Below are 12,025 nucleotides of genomic sequence, written 5' to 3'. Positions count from 1 at the left end.
TTATTTTTGTAGACATTTCCCATTAGTAACATTGTCCTTTTTCCTACTCCTAAAAACTATTTTGCCATTTACATTTGGTTTATTTTCTTGTGTTGTATCTATTTAGCTTCTAACACAACTAATTCATATGTTGGCAAATTATTATCAGGTTGATTTGTTAAACAGTCTTCAGTTTGTATAGACTAGTTCTGAAGTCTGATTTATTGGGTTTTCAAGTTCTTTTTGACTAGGTAAATCAAAGATAAATTTCCCTTCAGTTCTTTTAGCATGAATTACTATACATTTTCCCCATTTGTAGACTCAAAACCTTTAAAATGAGATTTTGGAAGGGGCTGAAAAAATTTAGCCTGCTTTCTGAGAAATATTATATACTGGAAATGAACTTTAAAATGAGTGGCAAAATAGATAGCAAAAAAAAACAGGCTTTATTCAGTCTCTGAATAAAGAAAAAGGGCAAGTCCCTTGCCTCGTTGTGGTTTTCTGGTGGATTCTAGTGCAGTTTTGTAAGGAGGACTGTGAAGGAGAAACAGTGCTCTCTGAAAAGAAAAGATAGATGCCCCACAGCTTATTAGAACACAAACATGCTGAGTTAGGCCCCTCTGGAGATTCATTTAGCTACAGAAACTGCCAAAGAAGGAACTTTAAACAGGGGAGAAAGGGAAAAAAACATAAGCAGCAAGGCATGGAACCAACTAAGTTTTCATTTTCATAACACAATGCACGAAGTAAGTATGAAGCCATCGTTACAGTGCTGTACTGAAAGTCAAGTCAGCACAGGTACGCAGTAGATTTCACCTTTCTGTCTGAGGAGATGAGATTTCTCTATTTGCATTTATTTGAGACTGAGAATTGCCAATTGTGTACATGTAGGAGGAATTTGGTTTTCTAGTAGTCAATCTAGAATTTGATTTTGTGTTAGAATGAACTTGGTATATAGTAAATACATCCTATTATAAGCCCAATACTGCTTTATTATACCTAAATCCAATCATTATGTGTGCTTTACTCAAAATCAGTGAGAAAGTAATTGGGATAAATGTTTACCCCTTGGGTATACAGTTCAGTGGTTTAATTCTATGACACTTCCCTTTTTGTCTCAGATTGGTATATTTATATCTGTGATCTATGAAGGTTTCTATGTAACAGACATGAAATCCAAAAGTGAATATTAACTTAGATATATTTGGTGATTTCAGTCTAAACTAGTAATTTCAAGTCTGTTTGTTATTTATCTTGATAATTATATTGGTTTATTAATGAAGGCCATTTTTCTGATTTATTGACATAAGGTCATTTCATCATTAATTCACAGAGAAAGCTTTCTAAGGTTTCTTTGGAAAGAGACATAGAGCTTCCTTTTTTCCAAAAGCAGAGCAAAATGGGAGCTTCTAATGTGTTTTCTTTTTTATAAACTGTGTAGAGAACACAGGAGCCCCTTGGTGTTTGCCTGGAGCCAAAAGCCTACGTTAGCATACCTAGCGTGGAGAGGAGAAGTTTGGAGATGATTATAACCTTAAGTTCTTGATTTTTAATATTACTTTCTTTACCATTTTATTCTTGAAAACAGCACATTATTCTACACAGAAAAGGGAAAGATGATTCACTTCTAGCAATGAGTCATCAGGGCGCTGTGCTCTGCTTTCAGTAACTATATAATACCTCCAGAACTGTAAACCCCAGGGGGCCAGGCTAATGACTCTAGGGAAATACATTCCATAAGATGGCAAAAAATATCAACTACAATTATTTGTGAGAAAATGTTTGTGTTGCTAATTAATTATTTCAAGATAGGATCTTGAATTTACTTTCATTTCTCAAAATAAAATGAACTATCTTTATTCTGAGGGAAAGTATGTCTAAGTGCTGCCAATAACATTTTGTTTTGGTAGTTGATGAACACAATCACAGATTGTTTAAATGCTGAGAACAAATTATATGCTTGTACAATAGTATTGGAAATAATCTTATTCTATAAATACACCACTGATGTTTACTTGTAATCCAAATTTTGTAAAGGAAAGAAATTTCTGACTTCAGAATTTGAGTGTTTATAGCAATGCTAGTATACTTAAAATTAACAAAGTGACTACTACAATGAACTAAAGCCATTTTAGTTGCTATTTTTGTTACAATAATTAACTCTCATTGCCTGATGCAGAATTTTATTGTTTGTATTATAGTAAGCCTATTAAAGTAAGTCTTCTCAGTGTACAAGTGGGAAATGAATAGCAAAAAGTAAATTCAAAAAAAGTGCATTAAATATTCAAATATAATATTTTCAAAGTTGATTAATAAATAATACATTCATATTTAGCTATTTATATTTACACACATGTATATTAGCTTGGTTAAATGCTCCTATACCATTAATGATTATTTGATAATAATTTCTAGAAAATCCAAAATCATAATTACCATTTGAAATATTTTTTTCTCACTCTGTGAATATGGATATGCTTTAAATTTTATATCTATGTTTGCTGATTATATACCAGAGATATGTAGTAAGCTGGCTCAGAAAAAAAGTGTTTAGAGGTAAGGAACAATTATTCATTCAGCCAGTATTTATTTTAAAAATTTCTCAGTCAATGTACTATGAACTGGGGATAGAAATGAAATTAAGCATGTCTAAACCTCTGATCCTGAGGGTGAAGCAGTTTCTTAGCCTTATGTGGATGGGTGTTTAAGAATAGCTCCATATCCAAAAAATGTCGTCAAGCTGTCTAAGCAAATTCATAAGGATATATTTGATGAATGAATTTGGTACACAAGATGCGATCTTAAGTAAATCTGCAGCGGAAGATAGAAAAACAAATATTGAAAAGTATAGCATTGTCAAAGTCAACAACAGTGGTAGCTTTGTGCTCAAATTACTCATCCGTTCCCCGAGCTTCTGTTCTGGGCATATAAGACAAAAGAAAAAAAAATTCAGGAAACTAGTTATCTATAAATTTTTAGTTCTCAGACATGCCTATAAATGGTATGGAATTATATTTTCTCTTTTTAAAAGAAATGTTTTTGAGATAGGGAAATTTTTTAAAGGAAAGAGATGGCATCACTTCAAGTATTAATGAATAGCTGTTTTTAAAAGACTTAAGTCATCTAAATTAGTAGCAAAAAGTTCTTATAGTCTGTAGAAGGGCAAGAAGAATAATTGTTAATCAAATATTTATTACTGCTAACACAGGAATCAGAGTTACAGATCATAGTTAAAATGTGATAACACTTTTTCCTGGCTGTATAATAAAACTTGATGTGTACCGCATATTTACACCTGTGTTATATAGATCTTTAAAAGGGAAGCGGTATATCCCGTGCAAATAATTAAGGATTCGGAACCTAAAATAACTGGATTCTCGTTCTGACTCTGTCACGTGTCCCTACCCACTTTGGCTGGGGTGTTTTTGCTTGTCACATAGAGGAATGGATGGTTTACACTCTTTTTCATAGTTTAGATGAATGTAGTACACAGGCAAACAGGAAAGTAAGCATCTTTCTGTTACGTGGAAGATTTGTCTTTATTATCATGAACTCAAAGAAATAATCGGGACTGTGACTAACCACCAGTAGGACAAACAGCTCAACATGTTTCTGTCATTTGGCAGATGTTTCCAAAATTTAGATGACCATTTGTAATGTTTTACTGACCACTGAGTTTCTTTTGTTTTGTTTTTTGGAAGTATGTCTCAGTGCTGACCCATCCCCAGGGCATTATGCTGTTCCTACTGCTGTATTACTGATGGCTCATGTCTCCCCTTTCTCCTTGAAGCTATCTTCTGGTTAATACCACTGAAAATCTTACAAGCTCAAGTAACGTCTCTTTTGTTTTATGGTTGTGCATAAAAAGGGAACTTTTTAAAAACACTTGAATATCACTCTTAGAATTTTGATACTGTGAGGGCCCAGGAATTTGCATTTTTAAAACAAACACCCCCTCCCCCTGCACCAAGTGGTTATGATACTATCTTTGTTCTCTTTTGGGTTGCTTATGTTCCTAGTGAATTCTAAAATCAGCTTGTCAATTTGGGAGGAAAAAGGCAGCTGGGATTTTGATCGGTATTATGTTTAATTAGATCAATTTGGGAGTAATGCCATTTTAGAAAATATTATCTTCCAATCCATGAGCACAAGATGTTCCCTTTTTAAAGCTTACCGTTCTTTCAGTGGTGCTTCATGGATTTCATTGTACACATTTTGTGCTTCTTTTATTAAATTTATTCTTTGTATTTTTTGATGCTATTGTAGATGGAATTGTTCTATTCATTTCATTAATTTACTTTTATGTATTGGTCTTGAAACCTACAACCTTCCTATATTCATTTATTAGCTCTAAAAGTTTTTAGTTGATTCCTTAGGATATTCTGTATAAGAGATGACATCATCTGTGACATGTGAATAAAGGTAGTTTTACTTCCTCCTTCCCGATCTGAATGCCTTATATTTCTTTTTCTTGTCTGGCCAAAATGATCACTACAGTGTTAAATAGAAATGCTCATGGAAACTTCTTAAAAGAAACAGCCAAAGAGAACTACTTTGCATTAGCTCTAAAAAGCATTTTTGGGGATATTGTCTCCAATATCACTTATCCATTTTAGAATAGTCTGTGTAAAACTTTCTTTTAAAATTTTATGAGTAGCTCTTTTTAAGAATTGATGTGTCTGCTTCACTGAAAACAAAACAGTGTAGCCCATTATGTGTTCTCCTTATCAAGTCTATCAGGAAATTCAAGTTCATAGCCAAAGACGTGATAGTTCCATTCATTTTCTTGAACTACATTGTATTAAAAATCATTATATTATATATAATAATTAACATTTTTCCTTTTGTCTCCTTAATGAGGCTTTGCGTCTTTACTCCCATTTTATTACAATTGTGTTATGTAACTTTTCTTTAAAAACTGCCTCAAATTATATACACTGCTAAATCTTAACAGTTTTCATATTTTATCATGCCAACCTTTAGAATTCAACCCCATTACATTCTCTTCTTGAAATGCTTTTTTTATCTCAGCTCTTGTTATTGTACACTCCTTTAGTTCTCTATCCATCTCTCTTGCCACCTATGTCTTCTCTGTGAGTTTTCTATCCGCCCCTCCCATGTTGATATTTTCCAGAATCCCATCCTAGGCCCTCTTTTCTCTTCATGTTCTATCTTGATAGTACTTTCTCCCATGGCTTCCAATACACCTGTAGATTGATGACTTCCAGTTCTGTATTTCCAGCCCAGATCACGTCCTTAATCATCTGCCAGATCTATCTAATCCTGTTCTGGCCATCTTCTTGTCTGTCCTGGGGACGTACCAAGCTCAGCATGTAAAAATTAAGTTCATCATGCCCCTTATAGAACAGTCAACCAAATTTAATAACCTCCTTCTCCTTTTGTGCTCTCTTTCTCAGTGAGTGGTACCAGCATCCTCATACGTGCCCAAATCAGGAACATGGTCTTGACTCTACTAGTCCCTCTGCACTGAGCACAATTCCCTCCCTCTAATCTCCAAGTCTTATTGATTCTGAGGCTTAATTACCTCTGAAATATGTCCATTCCTCCCTAACCCTATTTCTACTTCCATAATTTAAGCTATTATCTCTTATGGAGATTAGTTTAGTAGGAAAATCCTATCTTTTAAAAATAATAGCCAATAAATCTGAGCTCGTTGTGCTAATAGCATAAAAAATGAGTGGTCAGTTTCTCTGAAGTAGTTCATTTATAAATTGTATACTTTTAAAAGATGAACTTTATACTGTATGAATTATATCTTATAAAATGCTCAAAAGGTCTCTGCAGAACCAAAGAAATCTATATTCTATGCTTTGCTCCTTCAGTAAGTGTTATGAGTATAGTAGTGATAAAATGCAGATGATAGTCTGTTTAGGGTTAAGTTTGTCAAGCATTTTTTTTCTATTCCAATACTCCTTAAGAGCCATCTTTCTCTAAAATGTTCTTTCTCTTTTTTAAAACTCTTGCATGCATTTTTAACATCACCAGGGTGCTGAAGATGAATAAAACACAGATCTTATCCTCAAGAAGAGGTGATGATTTTCATTTCCCTTTTATGTGAAAAAGATAAATTTCCCCACATTTATCTTTTTCACATAAATATAATTGTTGGCCTAAAACTGTGATCTGTGTGTGTGTGTGTTATAGAAATAAGCTATTCTCATAAAAATTTAGGAAAACTACTGGGTTAAATGTTCAGTCTCCATTGTATTATTTTCCCTGTGTGGTAAATTTGAGTGTGCTATGACTTCACAGTCTCCATATTGGATCAATGAAAGTGAGACATTTGAGATTTGATCATGTATATGGTCTGAAGAGAAAGAGCGTTTGAAGATAGAAGTACTGAAAAGGCACAGCTACTAGAATAAGAAGCTGGACATGGAGGAGGGGTTTGGGTCAGAAGCACAGGTGGATGGATTGGCTCAAACCAGAAGAGAGACAGGTAATAAAATAGATCAGTTATTAGACAGGGAGTTGGGAAGTTGGTTGTGACTGCCTGATGGCCCTAATGTTCTCAGTCACATAGAAATAAGAATATAAAGGTTTGGAAGCTGAATTTCAGATTTGATTTGAAGATTTGGAATAATCACTGAAGAGAATATGGAAAAGTCGCTGACCAAAGACAAATTAAAAAGTTGATAAATAGTTCTGCAGATCTGACTGATGATAGGAGACCAGCCATTTCAAGAGACACCTACATGAGAGAGTAGTGCGATCTTTTCTAGCAGCACTGAGCCCATCCAAGCATAGAAACGGAAGTCAGATTGTAGCATTTGTGGAGGAGTGGGAGTTTTGATGGGGTTGTTGGGAAAATAGCAGTGGAAAGCAATTGAGGATGCTTGTGTAACTGTCAGTGTTAAGACAAGAAGGAGGAAATGTTCAAACGGTAACTGATAGACTAGAAGAATACAGAGAAAATCCAAGAGTTGGAAAACTAATCATGTCTTAAAAAAACAAGTTTAGGGTACTGGGAGGGTAAGAGATTTTTTAGTTAGAGTATATCATACTTAAGATTTTGTAGTGGGGCTATTTTCATTAGTTGACAAATTCTAAGACAAGCATCGGAGTAAGGAGAAAAGTGGATGAAGAATAAATACGGAGGTAACTGGAGATAAATGAGTTTTGAAATTATGAGGCATTTGGTTGGGTCTTCTTGATGAACACTTATGTTTCATAGAATTATGAGAATTGGGGAATTGAAAAGACTAAGCCAGTTCCTAAAGGCTTCGTGAATGAGCCAGTGGCCATGAGGTCATCAGACGATAGGGAGAAAGTTTAAAAAAGGATTGTTATATATTGGCATAGCCAGAAGTCATGAACTGCAAAAATAATTTAAACTTTTTTAAAAAGTAGAAGAGAAATATATATATATATATTTTAAAGAGCCAGTAATTAGAAATATGACAACCTATAAAAAAAGGTTTTGTTACTGGAAAGGACTTCAAGGGAAGCAGTGTCTTAACTCAACTAGGTTTTAGTTAAGACAGTAGTAAAAAGGGTTACGAATGAGTAGGAAGCGTGGAGCTTTGTAACAGCGCCACCTGGCTTTCGCTTTGCTTCTGGTGTCGCCACATTTTCAGCATGGTTGTCATATACTTACACTTTATTACTACATCTCTTTTCTTTGATATGAAATGGGAGTCAGCGTTAATTAAAGTTTACTCTCACATCTTACACAAATTTTAAGAGACATACAGTTTAATTGACTTTGTAATGTAATCATTATTAGCAATTTCTGTTAATTTGTTTTTCTGTGGAGACTGGTTATTCTATCCTGTTATTACACAGAAAATCTTACTCAGAGTTTCCTACCCAGATTCATTTTTAATGATGACTTAATTTAATTGTGGTTAGAATAGCAATTGAGGATTATATCCCTTTAAAATGTCCACTAGTGTTTATTTATATATTAAATCTTTGTTTTCTGGCATCACCAGTATTGATTAATCTATACGTAAATAATGTTTCTATAGACTTATCTAAAATGGGTACAATTTATTTTTATGCTCTTTTTTACATTTATTTCTAACATTTTCCTTACTGGCTGTATGTTAGAGAGTAATATAAATTTAGTGTGAAAGTAAGAAATAATTAAATTGTAATGACTTCTACCATACAAAATAATAGCAGTAGAAAAAACTGCTGCAGTAGCTTCCATCATATTCAATATTTATTTTTACAAGTCAAAAAGGACAGTTAGCCTACCACTTATTCTAAACTAAATGCAATATTCTGACCTGTGGCTCCTAATAGAACAAGTACCCTTCAGAATGAACAAACTTAACCTATAGAAGTTTGATTTTTATAGAAATAATAAAAATAAGATCAAGTTTGAAGTCAAAGAATTTCCATGCATGAGTATTGCTGTGTTAGATGCCAGTATATCAGTACAGTGTGGTATTATATAGTATAGCTTCATTTTCAAATTCTGATTCTCCATATAGAAAAGGAAGTAAAAGTCAAAAAAAGAAAATCCACAAACACCTGGCCTGAGATTTTAGAACCTTAATGACACAATTCAAGGCTTTAATTTTTAGCCTTGACGCCAGCCTTTCACACTTACTGACCCTTCTCCTTACGGGCTCTTGCTTTTGTTCCTTTGTGTGTTGCTCACATCGATTCTCGTGTCTAACATGTGGTTTCCTGCTTTCTCTTTGTGCGTAAAGTACCTGCCCATATTTTAATACCCAACTCAAATACCAGTTCACCCAGAGATCTCTTCTCTTCCTTCACAATTTATTTAATATTCTGTTACAGTAACAGTTTTTTTTGTGTCCCTCACTTTCCTCCCCTGTGATACCATTAATTATGTATACATTTAATCTACCATGGTTGACCATTAGCTAGCCTTTTGAGGATACAGTATATCTATCATTTTTTTGTTGTTGTTTTGCTTCCTAATATCTACAGTATTTCACACATAGTAAGTAAGCACTCAGTAACAGTTTGTATGTGAATGTATGAATGAGTGAGATCCTAAGAAAGCAGTGAGTTTCGAGGTGTGGAGAGCTTGTAACACAGTGCTTCGGGCACAGTGCAGTACCCACCGTGCTCATCTCAATCTTCTTTGACAAAAGTCTTTAAATAGGCCAAGAGATCTTTTTTCCCCCCAATGAAAAGAAACCTATTTCAGAAGTCAGTGAAATTTACTTCAGAGGAATTTGTTTTATGACACACATGTATTCCGTTTAGGAAAGATTTAGTTGGTTGGTTGGTTTACTGATTTGATTGGTTGGTTTATTCATTTGATATGTGATGAATGATAATCATTATTTTATAGGTAAAAATCCTGTATGAAGTCTAACAAAAATGGGAGAAAAACATACAAGAAGAGATAACAAAAGTGTTCATTAGACAGTATTTAAAGATTAGACAAACTCATACCAATCTAATGTGCCTCAAAAGAATAGTGTAAAATGAATTCTCAAATCCTGTTGAAAGGTGCAAAGATGAGAGAAATGATAATCCTTTGGGGATGGCAAAAATAAGAAACTTTGTAAATTAGTCTTCTGAGACTTTCTATCAAAATATTTTGAATAGGTTATGTGTAGCACTTAATACTAAAGTTATCTGAAGACAACTGCATATTTTCAGGTCACTAAGAATAAATCAACTTTAATTTACTATTTCTGTCTATCATGGACCATGAATTACTACCTTACATGGTGCACCTGTCACGTGCAGAGACTTAGCCTTCCAGTCTGGCACGTTGGGGATTCAGCCGGCTTGCTTTGCAAAGTTGTGAATAAGAACTTGATGCCATGTTACACTGACTCACAGTAAGCATGATATCACTTATCATCATCCAAAATTTATTTTTAGTATTATAATAAGTAATACCTAAGTCCTCCGAAAATATACATGAGAGACAATATAGCACGATGGTTAAAACTTAGCTCTGGATTCAGAAAGAGCAGGATTGAATCGTGGTTCTAACAATATCAACTTGGGCAAATAAAAACCACCTTCTTCACCTGGATATTGGGGGTAATAATAGCAATTTTCTTGGAGGGTTGCCATCAAAATTAAGTGAGATTATATCCTTATAGATCTTAACATCATTCCTGACACATGATAAGCATTTGATGTACAATAGAGACTGATAAAGAAAGAAACAGAAAGGAGACAGAAAATAAATTTATAAAATTCTCACTTTTTTTTTTAGCTTTTTAGAACTGCATATGTCATAGAAACTTCTCTATAACACTTTGCCAGATGACAATTAGAATAAGATAGATCCTTCTTACATTTTGTACAAGAGAAAATAATATCTGAAATATAAAAAGATTTCATTGTAAGATGATTTCAAAAAGTATTATGGTAGAGATTCTGGAAAATGTTTATGAGATTTGTTTCATAGTTTGAAATGATTGACCTTTAATGGTCTTGGAATTAAAAGGATTTTGTTCCTTAAATTGCCTTCGTTTATTCAGCAAATATTTTTTAACATCTTCTCTGTGCCACATCCTGTGCTAAAATACTGGATAACAAGACAAAATCCCTCCCCTCAAAGAGCTTGAAGTCTAGAGAGGAGATAGAGAAGTAAATAAATGATTACAAAATAGAGTAAAATTGTAAAAAGTGATTTTAATATGTGATTTGATAATACTTCCCTTTAGTAAAACATTTTAATAAACCACTTAATTATCTCATTTAAAGCTCTCTACTAACTTTGAAGTGCAGGTGTGTGGAAAATTGAAGTTATAGATTATCTAAATTGCCCATTATTAAATAATTTAAGTGTCAAGGTAGCAATAGAAAACATACCTTTCGACAACAAAATCCAGTGTTCCTCCTACCTCACCTGTACAGTGCTTTTAGAATAAATGAACTGAGGCAAGAAAAGACAGGTGACTCAGCATTACCTAAGATAAGAAAACAATCTCAGAGGAAAATCGACAATTTCTTATAAGCCTCTAACCATTTGAAGAGTCCTTCTGAATTAATAGCTTAAGAACATATTTGAAGAGCTTTGTTAAACAGTTGTCTTAGCTCTGATGCAAACCGAGCATAAGGCTTTTAAAAATTTAAAAAGTAATTAAAATTAAAACATTATTTTACACTTGAGTCTCCTAGGTCCTCCTACTTAGTCTTTTTAAAAAAATCTTCCTACTGTATAAATCTGAAAGGGTCTCCAGCGAAAATCAGTCAGCAATGTAAGAATGTGAAGTGTGAATACTTAGAAATATAAAAAGTCTTTTAAATCAGTGTTTTCCAAGTGTATTTTTTTTTTTCATGTAGAAAGGGTGCTCTACACGTTCAGAGAAACTTCTCTAGTAACGAACTATAGAAATGATCCCTGAAAGTAGAGTCTTTCCAAGTGTATTTTCAGAAATTGATACCATGAGCTAATGCTTAAAAATAAATGGTTTTAAGATCAATAAGTTTGTTCTACATATGCTGCCCTTATCTTCTCACAGTATAATCAGCACTCCGAGAAGGTCTGTATTAAAGTTGTGTTTAAACCGGTGTTCCCCAAACTTTATGATGGACTCTTTTAATGTAATGCTTCCAAAATTTGACAAACTTTAATTTTCCATTTCTAACTTTGGCTTCCATTATCTCCGTGAAATAAATACTTTTACTGTTGCTGACTTACACATAAATTATGCTACCAAATTTGAGGTTGCCCAGAAGAACTCCTTAGAGCTGAGAAAACTTACTATAGGGATTGATCCTGTCCCTAAAGAAGCAGACTGGTGAGACTAGGAAAAGAATTGTAAAATCAGGTAGGAATTAGCAAATCCAACAAAGAGGGAAAAGTATTCTCCAAGGAATATGAGATAAGATTTGGCTTTCAAGTAATGACACTGTTACATAATACATTATAGCTTATATAGTTTAACAAATATCATGAACATTCATCATTTTTGCTGACTTTATACATATACTTTAAAGTTTAATTCACTCTGTCTATTATTTAGGGAATCACTTATCCTCTCTGCGCTTCAAATAACACATTTGCTTGGGACCATTAGTTGCAGAAATTAAAGGAGGTTACAGGTGTAGGGCTCCACTTATGTCATGT

The 12,025-nt window shown here is 33.5% G+C and overlaps 1 protein-coding gene and 1 pseudogene across 31 annotated transcripts in view; one reads left to right on the top strand and one right to left on the bottom strand.

The window, feature by feature from the left end:
* The window catches only part of RIMS2 (regulating synaptic membrane exocytosis 2), a 511,671-nt gene that overhangs the window by 391,995 nt on the left and 107,651 nt on the right, over positions 1-12,025 (top strand). The window contains exon 1 of one of the 31 annotated variants that reach the window (XM_064476912.1): positions 6,171-6,439. The exons of the other annotated variants lie outside the window; for them this stretch is intronic. The gene's annotated coding sequence lies outside the window, so the exon portion shown is untranslated. Of the gene's footprint in view, positions 1-6,170; positions 6,440-12,025 lie in introns of those variants that run through there. 31 annotated transcript variants of the gene reach the window in all.
* On the bottom strand, positions 11,239-11,312 carry LOC116149035 (small nucleolar RNA U3; annotated as a pseudogene).

The sequence above is a fragment of the Camelus dromedarius genome, chromosome 20, assembly GCF_036321535.1.
Source record: "Camelus dromedarius isolate mCamDro1 chromosome 20, mCamDro1.pat, whole genome shotgun sequence".
NCBI classification, from domain to species: domain Eukaryota; kingdom Metazoa; phylum Chordata; class Mammalia; order Artiodactyla; family Camelidae; genus Camelus; species Camelus dromedarius.
The sequence above is the reverse complement of the archived record's forward strand: the minus strand, read 5'-3'. Positions and strand labels throughout refer to the sequence as shown.